We start from the raw sequence: 15883 nt of genomic DNA, 5'->3' as shown, positions 1-15883 counted from the left end.
GATGGTAGAATTTTACCCATGCCTGGAAATCTTTACCTCAAGGTTGAATTTATTTATTTATTTAAATAAAAACGCAAAACAACCCCTTACAACAAGACTGGATGAGAATTTGAGGAAGGTTTCTGACATATAGTATAGAAGACACCAGTGAGTATCACCAGAGTCCTCTCTTGTTTTAATGATCTATTAATTAATACAGGATACATATCAACAAAAGCTTTAATGCTGAAAATCACCTTCTTGAGCAACAGAAACTGCTAAGAATAGTACACAACTATACTTGGCAAGTTCCACCAGCACTGACAAAATGAAATTGTCACTGCAAATCCCAGACTCTGCAGCAAATAGCCAGAAGAAAAGTGGGAGCCAGTAAACAGTTTGTTAATTTGTCATACAAACATGGATTTGCTGGGAAACGGCAAGACGACTTAAGCTCTCCTTTAGCTTGACTGATGTGACACTCCCATACCACAGTGCTGCAGATACTCCTTCCCAAGTTAGATAAAAGCTGCATCATGGTAAGTTACTGGCATCTGGAAGGTATTTTCTGCTTCTGCAAACCAAGCTTTCCATCTTCATTGTGGAACTGACAAAAATGCCTCTCAAATAAAGCAGTAATTTCTAGTCAAGCACCGCATTCTGATTTAAATTTTTCAGCAAAACTAGTTGAAGTTTCATATTTAGTACCAGTCTCAAGATTAGAAGACACCCTGCCTGTCACACTAAACATCATTAACATATTTTGAAAAGGTATAGAAACAACACATTATAGAGAGGAACTAGTAAGGACTAGTATTTGCAATATTTGCCACAAAGCATAACAGCCTTTATGGCTTCTGTGTGTTCCATTAATAAGAAGCTGGTTTTGTGTTCAAATGTTAGAAGCCAGCAAGAGTATCTCACATGTTCTATTACAAATGGGGAAGAAAAAAAAAAAAAGGCTGCATTTCTTAAATGAAGAATAATGACTATAAGCTACTCCAAAAAAGAAATCTAATATCCTTTGCTGCCACTTGAAATCTCTCATTCTGTGTCAACCATAAAAACCTGTGGACTCTCCTCTCCAAATCTTATTTAATCAAGTTTTAGAACACTTCAAAGTTTTCAGTGTTCCACTAGGTGGCAGTGACTCTTAACTTATTACAGGCCTGTTTTCAAAATGTCTTAAATCTTTTGTTTCATATGTAACCATAACTCAGAAATGAATATGTACTTATCTTTGACAGATTAAGAAATGAAAATGGAAGAAAGTTCTTTCTAGGTTTTAGGTTTGTCACACAATTACTCTGAGAACCGATTTTACAGCATCCCTTAGAAAAATAATAGAAATAAATACAGAGAAAGTATCACAACTTGGTTGACATGAAGTCATTCAGAAGACAACACTAGATTGCACTGTACTGTCCTAAGTCCTGAAGAACAGAATTTACTCAGGGCTAGACAATAATTTATCCCTCACAGTTTCCATCATTCCAAACTACTTCCATACTTGTACTAATTTTGCCAAATCATTTTGGCTGGAAAAGCAAATTTTTTGAAAAGATGTGCAAAGCACAGGAGGTAGTGATTACCATTACCACCTTGCCCCTGATTTAACTTATACTTCAATGATCAAGATGTTCATGTAAGACTGTGATAAATATTCCCTCTTTAGCATACTCTAAAGAGTTATTCACCACAACTATTGCCATGTTCCTTCACGACTTCACCCACATAAAGTTAGTTTAGAAAGCCTGCTGTCTCTCTCTCAAGACTCTGTAATACCCACAATCTTAATAACTATCTTTTCACAGAATCACTGAGGCTGGAAGGGCTCTCTTGAGATTATATAGTCCAATGCCCCTGCTCAAGCAGGGCAGGTTGCCCAGGACCACATCCAGTTGGGTTTTGATTATCTCCATGGACAATACAACTTCTCTGTGCAACCTGTCCCAGTGCTTGATTCATTCTCACAGTAATTAAGTGTTTTCTTGTGTTTAGGTAGAATTCCATGTGTTCTCCATGCACTCTGTTCTATCCTATTTTAATTTGTGCCCATTGCCTCTTCCATTCACTGGGTACCACTGAAAAGATTCTGGGTCCATCCCCTTTACATCCTCTCATCGGGTACATCTATACATTGGTGACATCACCCCTAAGCCTTCTCTTTTCCAGGCTATGCAGCCTCATCTCTCTCAGCCTCTCCTCATATGAAAGATGCTCCAGTCCCTTAATCATCTTCGTGGGTCTTTGTTGGACTCATTCCAGTAAGTCCGTAACTTGCTTGAACTAGGGAGTCCAGAGCTGGACACAGCACTCCAGATATGGCCTCACCAGTACCGAGTAAAGAGGATGGATCACATCCTACAACCTGCTAGCCATGCTCTTCCTGGTGCAGCCCAGCATGCTTTTCCACAGTATCACAGCAGCCAACAAATAACCAGTAAGGAGGGGGGAAAAGGCAAGACAAAAGTGAAGAGTGCCTTAATTGAAGGCAAATGGATGAAACAAATTCCTTTCTCCTTCCCTTCCCAGTTTTTCATTGAACTAATGCTGAGCACTGTGGTGGCAGAGGTTGATCTACAATAGTCCTAGGACTCTTCATCACTGACGAAGGAACGAGAGTCTTTGTGTGAGGCACAGTACAACAACAAATAAAACAAGAAGTTATATAGAGCTATCAGGACACGGCAAACAGCATAAAACAAGAAATGGATAGACTGACAGACTACAGGAATATAAGAGAACAGAGGAGGATTACAGTGTCACACAAGCACTTCTGAGTTCTGAAAAAACACTGGAGCTTTATTTCTTAGGAATAACAGGCAGCAGTAAATTGGGAAACTGAAGCAAAAGCTTTGATGACTATTCATTTAAGTGAACGAAATAATGGTTGCAATCCAGAACCAACCAGTTCTTCGGGTCTGAATCCTTTAGGTTGGTAACTAGAAAATTGCTGGGTGACGACTTTTGAGTACTTGATGAGGCCTATGCCTATTCTGAATATCCTTGACAAAGAGGACTGCCGTTCAGTTAAAGGAACTCTCACTCTCTTGGGAGGGGGGGACAGACACAGACAAGAATGAGCGAGCAGAATCAGTACACTTGCTGCACAGGAAAGAAGTCCCAATGTAAATGTCAACAAAGATCACAAATGATGTAGAAACTGAGGCACAGAGATGTTTATTATTGAGAGTATTTAAGCACAATAAAGACTTTACACAGTGTAAATGTCTACTTATCTCAGTTAACATGTTCCAGAAGCCAACCGTCAATCTGACGCTCCTGCAGAGAACTTGGGAGAAAGATATGCATACAGGAGCAGCTCAGAGATCATTACTGGTTACAGGGCTTGCAGTCACTGCAAGAGTGGGTTCTGCTTCCAAGAAGGTGTAACAGACAGTCTGTACCAAAAAAAAAGGTGACAGAGACACTACAGTCTAGCAAACAAAGGATGGATGATTGTGTTCCTTGTCTGCAAGTTTATAGGAATGAGTTGAACATTCCTGTATTCGTCTTTAAATCCTAGGACCTAGGAAGGAACCACCTACTGAAGAGACAGAATGAGGAAGGAAAACCAGAACTACACAACAGAAACTGCAAAACATTTACTCAAGTAGGTATGTGACAAAAGTTATTTGTATGTGTACTTTCTTAAGCATGAGAGGATCCGAAGTCAGGAAAATGAGCCTGGGATATGTACAGATGGGGATTAAGAGAGACACATGAGAAGGGAAAGAATTTATATAAAAAACTCAAGGTTTGTAGAAACCTGCCAAAAACAAATCCCGAAGGACAGAAAAATCAGCAAGAAAATCACTTATGTGAGAATATGACCATGTAAAAAAAGCAGAGGAAGTGACAGCATACCAATGAAAAAAAAAAAAGATGAATTGGTCTGCCTCTGCTGTAGAATAAGGAGCCCTCTAATGATGGGATAGCCAGAAAGTAAGAAAAGGAAATTAGCCTCAGCAGAACAGAGTCAGGGAGGTTGGATGGACTGAATGCCAAAGTTCAAATGCACTAGAGGTTTAGAATTTTTACAAAAGCTATCTGGAATTTTCAATCCAAACAAAAACAAACAAGTCAGTGATGCTGCTCAAGATCCACTGAGATAAATAACCATCTCAAAAATGATACTAGGAGTAAAAAGTTGACAGGGAAATGGGGGGCAAAAAAACCTGACTAGTGAAAAAAACCCACAAACTTACATAGTAGAAATTAGAAAATAAAAAGAAAATAAGAATACTCCAAAGCCAGCCTGACATGAAGTCTGCAACAGATATTAAATACGAAGTTTAAATAATTCTTTTGTCATGTAAATAACTGCATGCTGTGGGAATGGTTCCAAGATGAAGAATAAGCATTACACAGCCCAGAATTATAAAAGTCTGTCCTTTAAAAAAAAAAAAAAGAGCAAGAAGAAAAGTGTGGAAGAACAGCACTGTTAATGGAACTGACTATAAAGAAGTGGAAATCACCACATCCAATGTAGTAAACTCAGCAGTGAATGCTTTGAACAGTATACATACTAGAGCTGGTAATCTAGGTAGCTAAATAACTTCCCAACACTCTAGACCAATAATTCAATCTGCTTCATTTTCTTAATTAAGTTACAAATACTCCTAGATGCCAGAGCAACTATTTTAGCAGATCATTTATATTCCATATGATAGAATCCCTATAGTTCATTGAATGCAATATGGCTGGCCACTTACAAGCCACATAGAGAGAGAGATATATATCTCTATATACTATCCAGAGAGTATGCATCAACTTGAGAAAAGCTCCAACCTCTCCAAACTGGCTTTCAGGTGCACTAGCAGGTACATAGTACTAGCAGCTTTTCAGGGCAGTAGCAGATACGGGAGGGAAAAAAAAGCTATCTCCCCAGAGCTACGAAGATGTGTGTTTATAGGAGGGAGGGAATATCAGCATAACAGAGTCATGTCTTGGACCCTGCTGAGGTTATAAGAAAATATCCTATGTTAAGCTTTTGGATAAAGAAATCCTTTAACGCCTTGATAGTCATACCATCAAGTTTGAAAGCAAGATTAAGGCATCAGCTATCAATATGCTAAACTGAAAACTAATCCAATGTAGATATAACACAGAAATGCACATTCCAAAATTTTAAAGTACTGGGTGCAAGAATCTGAATGCTTTATGCGTACAGGTCCCAGAGCTGATTATTCAGTTATCTAAGACACTTCTCAAGAGCATCAGACTACCAGTTTCAATTGTCTCAGGCTTCCTCTAGACTTTGACAGTAAATCTAGCATAGAGATCTACCCCACGCATCTCAGAAGACTGATATAAAATGAATTGGTCTGGAAGCAATCCTCATTCCAACAGATGATTGTGTGAAGACATCTTGACTGTAATACACACATCAATTCAAGCAGGCTGTCAGACTAGTTTCTCCAATCTAGTCTCCCGCTTTTAGAAGTAATGTCCTTGAACTGCTGGTCTTACTTTCCTGGAACAGTGAAAGAACACTGTATTGTTATTTCAGTGGCTGCTTCTTTCCCATAATGCAGCTGGGGAGTTTTGCTGTGATGCATTACATTACTTTATCCTAATCCAGACTACATGCAGTTGATATTCTGCACGAGTCACCCTTACAAAAGCAGCTCATGGAGGCTGCCTGTTGGCACCTGAAAAAAAAAAAAATCAACCTTTATAACCATGTAAACATAGATACCCTATGTGAACTGGCAATTACTTCACATAAATGAAACATGAACACAAACTCCATCTTAGCAAATTCTAAGAAACTGAAAGATTACTATATTAAATGAGGAAAAAAGGGAGAAAGCACATGTCAAAGTGAACAAAGTGAAAAATATTTCTAGGTTAGCAAAAGTAACTACAAAAGCAATACTTGTCCTTAACAAAGGACAAATAATAAAAAAACACAAGTTAAGAACCCAATACCATCTTGATCCACATCAAGACAGAGCTGCAGCCCTCTCCAGCAGACGTCCTCTCTCAAAAGGCATTACCCTTCAAGCAAGTCTGCTGATTTGCATAGGTTAGGAGGACAAGATACATGTTTAGGAGAGTTATACTTTAGGGGAATCTCAATAAATATACTTTAGGGGAATCTCAATAAATATACTTTAGGGGAATCTTTTCACAGGAAAAGAGATCTATATCTGCTGTATTACAGTATAACACTATCACGACTAACACGACTCCAGGTTCTCTAAACAGAAGAGAACTGAGACACTTCTGTAATCTCTGGTATCAAACATAAGTGAAAACAGGAAAATACCTGCTCCTTTAATTACAGTTGCATACTTACAGTGGAATAAGGTAGTTCTGCACCCACTTAACCCATTTTGCTGCACACCTCCATCAGTCCGTTGTTGGGTCTAGCTCTGGCTATTCAGCAGGTTTATCTCTTGTTTAAAAGCATGACATTCCTGTAAATGAACAGGAAACAGGATTATGGTGACATTTATTATATAACTCAGTTCTTCTCAAATTGTGCATTCCTTACCTGAAACATGCACTCTGGTATTTTTATTCTAAGCTCTCCCTCCCAGCTTTGATGGCTAGTTCCCCATTCTAGTTTCATTGGTATGTGACAAATTCCAAAACTTTCCTCACTCTGTCTATCAATACATAGTCCAAGCTGATAGGGGTTTGCCTATTGCCTTTAATCACTTCTTTCAAGGTGCTTTTATGAATGGTAAATGCTACTCATTCTCACTTTGTTTTCCTCAAGACTTAACTAAACAAACCAGAATGGACACAAACCCAAATACAACCATTCTTCTTTGTACCAGCAAATTAAGCCACAGCTCTTCCACCAAACCTTATCAGCAACAAACCTGAGAAAATACTGTTTGGGTAACTCGCTTTGGTGATATTTAGACATAGTCCTTCCCTTTTCTCCTCTTTTGTCTTATACCAACTTTTATAACAGCTAGTATTTAAGAAAATTATACATCAAATGAGAAGAAAATCATCTCAAAGATAGATACTTTCACGTGGAAACTGACATGAAAATCCCATTAAAGCCCATGTTGCTTTGATAAAGTTAAAAATCACTGCAGATCACATGGGGTTACTACTGTGCCTCTACTACAGTCTCTATTCTCCTTCTATTGTTAAAGAACCTCCACTTACAAAAACGTGTATCTTCTAGTCTTTAAATGCATGTAATTCCTACTGGCATCAAAGAAAGCTATCTTTTGCTGGAAAAGTAGCATTCTCTTCATACACTCAAAACTCATCCAAACTCCGAATATACAAACAGCAGGCACTCCCTGCATGAGCAAACGATCCTAGTTCATAAAAGAATCCAAATGACAAGTTATGAATGAGTTAGCATCCACTTAAGTATTTCAGCCAAAATTACAGACATAATGTATGTTCACATCCCATCGCAGCTTTGTCAATCAGATTTGTTCCCTGGCAATTAAGTTTTTCCTTTGTGTGTGTGTCTGTGCGTGCGCTCTATTCTGTCTACTTCTTTCACTCTGAATAGCTCTGAAAACTAACCTTCCAAGTAAAATTTTGATACATCTGAAAAAATTGCCTTTGCAAACTCTGTGCTGGCAGTTTCCAGCGTACCTGAACTTTTCAATTAGGCAGCATTAATTCTTCCTGTTTCTCCACCTCCCCCATGCTGTTAATAGCCAAAGGTCATTTGGTATTGAAGACAGACATCAATTAGGCAGACGGAATTTATCAGGAACAGATATACATGCCACCTGATGTCAGCAAACAGAAGTCCATGAAAACATTAACAAACAGGGAAGAAAACAGCCTCTTGTTGGAAAAAAATCCATATTTGGAATCCTGCATTAAAGAAGACCTCTGCACCTCACCACAAATTAACTGAACAACTTTCAATGAGACAGACTCATTCAAGTTGAAGCATGTGTTTCACACAATGAACCCTGTAAAAAAATATTTTTACTATAATCCAGTTATCCACTATAGTTGATGAAAAGCTTTGAGCCAAGGAAAATATTTAGGACTACGTATACAAAGGAATGACAGGAATCAGAAAAAAACTACAAAAATTAGATAATCCCAAATCCCAAACCACGTCATAGGTAACTGTAAAATAGTGCTAAATCCTTACGTTTCATATTACTTGCTAAAGGAACTATTAAAGCTTCCATTAACCTTCCATATTCCTCAATTTCTTTGGTGCAACGTGTTCCATAAGAGAGTATCTACATGTTTATTTTGGAGACATTTCTGCAAAATAGGAAATTGCTTTCAGATCCAAACATGAGAAAATACATGCTTTTTTTTTTTTTTAAACACTTCAACTAGTTTACTTTCTTACTTAAAAATATTTGTACTTACTTAAGAGATGTGATACTTCTTAATATCTATTTCTGACTGCTTATGTAGTCATAACAGAAAAGTAGTCATAAAAGAAAATAATTGAAAGCAGCACAATTTAACTGTGTTATTTAAGCAGTCGTCTTTCCTTTGGTAAAGGATCAGCTATGCTTTGCTAAAACACAAAAGTGGAGTCTACGTTCACATACCAGTTGCAGAATTTTTTATTCAACATTTAAAATCTGAAAACACTAATTGGTATTAAAAAAAATATCTAAACCTTTCCGCTATTCATTTTCTATCACTTGAAGATGGCATTTGTAAGATAAACCTAAAGATATTAAAGTAATATTAAACCAAGCTTTAGTCTGTTGAAATAAGATAATTTTCTTGAAAGCCATCCTAATGTAGTTTTGGAAAACAAATCTGGCTGAAGACTGTATCTAGCATATTGCTCAGGAAACAGAATACATATGACATAAAGCCCAACTGAAAGTTAGGCTTTCATTGACAAAAAATAAGACAGACAACTCAGATGCAAGAGGAGAGGCTGAGAGAACTGGATTTGTCAATCTTAAAAGGGCTATGCTAAGGACTGATCTTGTTGCTGGCTTTAACTGCCTAATGGGAAATTACAGAGAAGATAGAACCCGACTTTTCTCCAAAGCAAGCAATGAAATGACAAGAGGCAAAAGAGACAAGTCACAGGAAAGTAAATCCCAATCATACATTAGGAAAAAAATATTCACATTGAAAATGCCTAGGCATCAGAACAAGTTGCCCAGAGAGGTTATGGAATCTCAAAATTCAGGAAGACGCTGAGCAACCTCCTCTAAACTGGCCCTGCTTTGAGCAGGGATTTGGACTAGATTATCTTTGGAGATTCCTCCCAACTTACATTATTCTATGAGTAGAGTAATTCCTTATTCTAAAAGCTGCATGTCTTCCTCTACATCATTTAAGTCCAAGCTAGAGTCTGTGAATACCTAAGCATACTGTTCCATATCCCACTGTCGTGGTTTAGCCCCAGCCGGCAGCCAAGCACCACGCAGCCGCTCGCTCACTCCCCCCCCCCCCCCCCGGTGGGATGGGGGAGAGAATCGAAAGAGCAAAAGTAAGAAAACTTGTGGGTTGAGATAATAACAGTTTAATAATTGGAACAAAATAATAGTAATAATAATAATGAATTATAATGAGAGGAAAAAAAAACAATGAGAGAGAGAGAGAGGAACAAAACCCAAGGGAGGAGAAAAAAAGGAAAATATATATATAAAAAATAAAAAATAAAAAAAAATACAACCACTCACCACCCGCCGACCGACGCCCAGCCAGTCCCCGAGCAATGATCGCTACCCCCCGGCCAACTCCCCCCAGTTTATATACTGGGCATGACATCATATGGTATGGAATAGTCCTTTGGTCAGGTTGGATCAACAATCCTGGCTGTGCCCCCTCCCATTTCTTGGGCACCTGGCAGAGCATGGGGAGCTGAAGGGGGGGAAGAATCCTTGACCAATGTAAACACCGCTTAGCGACAGCCAAAACATCAGTGTGTTATCAATATTATTCTTATACTAAAATCCAAAGCACAGCACTATACCGGCTACTAGGAAGAAAATTAACTCTATCCCAGTCAAAACCAGGACACCCACCCTAAACCTCTCAGATTAAGTTTTGCATAGTCATTCAAGAAGTGTTTGGACAATGCTTAGAAATATGGTTTAACTTTCAGGTTGCCCTGTGCGGAGCCAGGAGTTGGACTCGATGATCCTCGTGGGTCCCTTCCAACTCGGGATATTCTACGATTCTATGTTACATCACTATTATGTCTAAACTTCTACTCACAGCAATTTAAGCTGTAAGAGATCATTAAAATCACTTAGTCTGATCTTCAGTTTTTAGTGACAGGTCTTTAAATTTCACCCAGTTGTTCGTGTGTTGGCCTCAAAAATTTATCTCAAAATGAACCTAGGATGTTTTTTCCTGAAAAAGAAGGGAGAGATCTAAAGTCTCCTGTTTTCTTGCTCCAGAACTACATCCTAATTTCTTATGTGAAGTGTTTTGGCTTCAGTTTCATTTGTTTGTACTCTGAACATGACAGCAGCTGTACCAGGAGAACCTAATCCTCCGTGCAGCACAGCTTCCAAACTCCACACTGGTTCATAGGCAGAACGTACTGAAAAAAAGAAGATGAGGGAAACCATGTAGCATAACTTCCTCAAGATATTTTTTCCAGTCTATCATGATTTGCAGTTCAGGGTCACAGATAAAAATCTTCGCACCTAATACTCCCTTCAAGGCTTCCCTCTGACAAATTTATCTAGTTGCTTTGCAAATATACAAACTTTTTTTGCAAATCTTGGAGCATCTACAACATCCTCTAATGAGAAGTTCTGCAGCTTGTGAGAAAATTAATGTTTTTGTGAAAAATGTCTGCTCCTGAAGCTAGCTTTTGCTAGTCTTATTTCAAGCCCTTTGGTTCTTGCATTAAAGATGACAAGTAAAAAAACAATCTTTCCTGCTCACCTTCGCAATTCATGATGCTAGAAAGATACCATACCCTCTCTCAGACATCTCTTCTAGGCTGAGGGCCCCTAGTCAAGTTACAGTTTACTCCTTGTAAGTCAGCCACATCCTTCACTTCAGCCCCATTGCCCCTCTTTGTAGCTTCTCTAATTTCCTCACACCCTTTTGAAGAACACCACACACTGTTCAAGATAGAACAGTGTGGACAGAAGATATACACCCACTGTATACTTGTTCTTTGGTCTTCTCATATAAATCCCTACCACTAACACTTTTCTGATCACTTTGATGTTCTCATAGATATCTCTCTTGCCTGTCATGAAGAGGCTGACTGCAGCAAACATTTCTCTCTTGTGTTCAAGACCCTCCTTGATACTGCATTTAATCTATTACACTGATCTTGCTCTTTAAGTCTCTCATCACAAATTCTTAAAACGTTTTTACTGCTAATTTTGGGGCACTCAGAACTTTTACCTTCCTTTTTAAAATGAGGATATCAAAACCGTGCATTATAATCCAGTATCATTTTCACCAAACGCTGTAGAACTTAAAATCTTCTTCCTAATTCTATTCACTACTTCCTTGTCTATTTATTTAGAGATAGAATTAATTCTTTTTTCCTGTAACATTGCTGGGAGCTCTTGTTGCATTGCTAACCTATTTTGACTGCCTGCATCATTTGCAGAATGTCTGCTCCTCAAAACACGTTCCCTTGTACTTTAAATGAAGCCTACAGTTCCTCTTCTTCAATATAACAATTTGTGTGACCTTAACACAAACTCTATTGAAATATATAGCATGCCCAGTGGTCTACTTCACCCTGTTCAGATTGACTGTCTTAACTGTTCACTTTTTTAACAATTTACAAATGTTAACCATGGCATTCACAAATTTACTGCCAGATCACTGATGAAGTTGTGCACTGTCAGACCAAGTGCAACTCCCTGTAGATGTATTCTTATTAAAAAATGGTTCTTTCATCAGCAGCTAGCACTGATATATCAGCCAGGCAGTAAACCATCTGTTTATTGCGTTTGTTACTAAAAGGATAATACGTTGTTATTTTTTAAACCTGAGTATCACACAGTGTTAGCGTGCTTGATTAAGTAAACATATTTATAGTTTTTACCTAGTTACCTTGGTCAATTCAACCTCCAATTGCATACAAGAATGAAGTTAGGTTTGGTTAGCAACACAAGTTTCTCACAGAACCATGTTGCCTAACTACCCCAATATTTCTGTTCTTCAACATATTATTTAATAAAGCCCATCCTATTTTCCCCTATTATTTTGTTTAATATGGATAATCAAGGTAACATCAAGGAATAAGCTTCATGGAGCACTTGCCTTTCGTTAGCTCAACACTAGAACTCTCAGTCATCAAAATCAGGACTGGCAGGCCAGAGTTCTCAACTTCTATCTAGCAATTTAAGAAGAAATCTGGTTCTCGGACTTTTAAATTGTTTATCCTCAGGACTGTCTGACATTTATTAACCGGAAACTATTTCATAGTTCTTACCTGATACGACATCCTGTTTCTTACCAGAAGAAAAAAAAAAAAAAAAAATCTATTATACAGACATTAATGGTTTTCCCAAATCTGCCTAGCAATAGACAAACATTTAGCTAGGCTTCCTCCAGAATACATACCAATTCTTCCTGGCTGTCCTGAGCTCTAGTAAGTACAACTGGCTCCAAAATCTTTGGTTACTTTGTCATCTATGGTACTTCAAAAATTCCAATTTATACAATTGCTACATAGTTCCCCTACTCCTGTTTTTATATATTCGTTTTTGCATCTAAACACCTCCATTTTGAAATTAAGTCAGTTTGAGCTGCTGATGAAAAGTATTCCTCTTCTCAAGTATCACAGGAATGGAATGCATGATTTTTAAATGGGACAATCTCTCTGTTGAATCCCCCCCCCCCCCCTTCCATATGGGCTAATACCCCAAGTATGATGAAAAACGGGAGCAAAACTTTGCAGAATAAAAATTTTAGATGGAGAAATGATGTTGAAAATTGAAATGCAATTAAAAAACCCATAGTTTTTGGCAGTTGAGAAAGATGAGCTTTTGCTGACTGTCAATACAACTTATTACTTTAACCAAAGAGACTGAAAAACTAAAAATAAACACAATTCAACTTCACCATTGTTAGTCGCAGAAAACACTGAGTGGGATAGAAAATATAGCAAAATGGTCACTTAAAGACTTTTAAAGAATAAGTTTCTCAGCATCATAGTCTGAGAAAAGCTGTGCTTCCTATGTAAGTTTGCTTTAAAGATATTTTACATTTGTATACACAATAAATTAAAATATCTTTCATTTTCTAAAGTGCTCATTAGTAATGCTTTTAAATATACTATCATATCCACATGTAAAGTTTGATTACAAAGTGTGCTAAGAGCCTGGAAATAACGTTTACATGGAAAAAAAAGCAAAGCTCGTAACTACTGTCCATCTTGATTTCTAGCTGTCACCCCTTTACAAAAATAAGGTAAATAAAAAGAAAAATTAATAAAATAACTTGTTTAAATTAGGGTTTTCTAATATTTTTCTTCGAACTGGTGCTACACCATGCAGGACGGACAACATACAGAAAACAAACAAACAAGCACACATAGCTCTGTCCTTACTGCACACTCTTCCAGTCCTTGTCACACATGAAGAATAACTACTAGGCACAGCATGCATGTTCAATGCAAAAACAATTCTGACTTTAAAAGCATCTGTTGGACATAAAAGGCACAGATTGCTACATTCAACTATAAGGTCCTTAGGGCAAGGAATATCTTTCCACATCATAAGAGGGAACAACCCAGATTTAATTTTTTTTTCAGTAATAAATAAGACAAAAGACCACATACGTTCCATTTTCTTGGGTTCAGAACAACAGACTACAGACAAAAGGCATGCTGCAGTTCTACAACTGAGAATTTCAGCAGCTCCTTCTCCACTACATGCCAAAACCTTAGACATACTGAAGCCTGCTGAAGCCACCCCAAGAATTATCTGAAGTGATCTGAGAACAGATCTCAGCCAACCAAGGTTCCTTAACAGCATCTGCACAGTATCATTCACGTGACATGCAAATAGTTTTCAGATTTGTTCCAAAAGTCCAGTGGAGGATGTGGCCAAACCTTCTGGGTTTGGCCACATCCTCTGCTCCCCCCGTTACCCTACACAACAAATACGCCCCTTTACAAAGACCACTCTCATTGCCCACCGAGCCTCGAAAGGCACAGTGCCCTCCGAACCCACGTGCCCAAAAAAGCAACCACCCCATTTCCTCACGCCCTTCAAGCCCTGGAAATCCAGCCAACCGGTGAAACACCTGCACGGCCGGCGCACACAGAGGGCGGCTGCTCCCGCGTCCCAAGTGCCCGGGCTGACGGGCCGGCCGGGCCCCGGGCGCGGAGGGGCGGCGGGCAAACGGCGCGGACAACGCGCAGCAGAGGCGACGGCACCGGCGCCTGCGGGGCTTTGGCCCGACACGAGAACGTGACACGGCTGTCCGCGCATCGCCCAGCGGCGACGGGCCAAGAGCCCGCTCCCGAGGGGCTGCTGTCCCGGCCCCCCCGCCGGAAGGCCGCGCGGCGGCCAGGCGGGCGCCCGCAGCGCGGACACCCGCCCCCTGCCCGCAGCCGGAGCCCGGTGGAGCCCGAGCCCGCAACGGCGCCCACAGGGAGGGGCCTCGCGGCGGAGAACGCGGGGAGCAGCGCGGTCCCCCCCCCCCCGCCCCCGCCGCGCACCTGCCCGCGGGCCGCGCCGGAGGCCGCGCCGGGCCCGCGCCACCGCCGCCGGCAGAGACGGGCTGCGCCCCGCGCCGCGCTCGCCGCCCCTCCGGAGGGCCGGGAGCGGCGGGCTTCCCGCCAGCGGCGCGCCCCCGGAAGGTGGGCTCCCGGCCGGGCCCGTCGCCGCAGAGCTCCGCCCGCAGCACACGCCCGAAGCGGGGACGGGGACGGCGGCGGGCGGGGGGCTGCGGCGGACGGGCCCGCGGCCCGGCGGGGCGCGCGCAGCCGCCCCGCGCCGGCGGCGAGGGGGAGGCGGGTCCCACCTGTCCCGCCGGGCGCGCAGGGCTCGTCCACGTCTCACCTGTCTGGGGACGGCCGCCCCCAGCGTCGCCCACGAGCCCTCCCGGCGCGGGGACCCCGCCGGCACCGGGGCACGGGGGCGCCCTCCGCGCCGCAGGCCGGCCGCCCACCGCCGGACCGAGCCCCCCGCCCGCCGCAGCCGCCGAGGCGAGGCCCAGGCCGGCCGAGGGGGGATCGAGGGGCGGGGACGGGGCGCGCCAGACTGACGGGCCCGCCGGCCAACCGCTGCTCCGCACGGGAGCGCTCGCCAATCGGCGCGGGGCGGGAGCGCGCGAGCGCGCAATCACTGCGCAGGAGCCGCCGCCGCCCGCAGGTGCGCCGCGCCGCGCCGCCCTTGCCCGCCCCAGCCCCAGCCGCGCCGGCGGCCGCGGGCTCGGAGGCGCCTCCCGGCCCGGCCCGGGCGGCGGCGCGGCGTGGCGCGGTCAGCGGCTCCCTGCGACGGGGCGGGCCGCGGGGTCAGGGCGCCGCGGCGGCCCCGGAGCGGGACGGGCCCGGCCGCGGGGTCAGGGCGCCGCGGCGGCCCCGGAGCGGGACGGGCCCGGCGGGCCGCAGCCCGGGCTCCCGGGAAGGCCGGGGCCGTCGCCGCAGCGCAACGCGCCTGTGCTCCCCCCTGTCCTGGAGCCTGCCGCCGAGCGGCCAGTCGGAGCGCTCCCCGAGGAGACGCGGCCAAGTCTGTGCGCAGAGACGACAGATCAGTTGTCTTTTATCGGCTCATCGCCTGCTGCAGCGCGGACCGGGACTCGCCCTCGGCGGTGTACCGGAGAGCATCCCACAGCCCCAGGCCAAACCTGGGTTGGGTTCCCGGACAAGCACTAGTGCTGTAGTCGTCTGACAGTGACAGCAACGTGTTCTTCCAAGGCAATTAAACAGGGTTTGGGGGCTCCATGAGGATACCTGAAAGTGAGAACATTTCCACCAAACTGTGTAGGGTCAAATTTGCCACCCGCTAAATGCTTCAACTCTTTGAGAAGT

The 15883-nt window shown here is 42.6% G+C and overlaps 1 protein-coding gene across 3 annotated transcripts in view; it reads right to left on the bottom strand.

Moving 5' to 3' along the window:
- The window catches only part of RALGPS1 (Ral GEF with PH domain and SH3 binding motif 1), a 132163-nt gene extending 117079 nt beyond the window's left edge, over nucleotides 1–15084 (bottom strand). For 2 of the 3 annotated variants that reach the window (XM_075519517.1, XM_075519520.1), the window contains exons 1-2: nucleotides 14913–15084; nucleotides 6287–6407 (exon numbers count right to left, since the gene is read on the bottom strand). The gene's annotated coding sequence lies outside the window, so the exon portion shown is untranslated. Of the gene's footprint in view, nucleotides 1–6286; nucleotides 6408–14874 lie in introns of all 3 variants that reach the window. The other variant, XM_075519519.1, reaches the window with a different exon arrangement.
- Between the last annotated feature and the right edge of the window lie 799 nt (nucleotides 15085–15883).

Source organism: Mycteria americana, chromosome 17, assembly GCF_035582795.1.
Source record: "Mycteria americana isolate JAX WOST 10 ecotype Jacksonville Zoo and Gardens chromosome 17, USCA_MyAme_1.0, whole genome shotgun sequence".
In the NCBI taxonomy this organism is placed as follows: domain Eukaryota; kingdom Metazoa; phylum Chordata; class Aves; order Ciconiiformes; family Ciconiidae; genus Mycteria; species Mycteria americana.
Note: the sequence above shows the minus strand (reverse complement) of the source record. Positions and strands in the feature narration are given on the sequence as shown.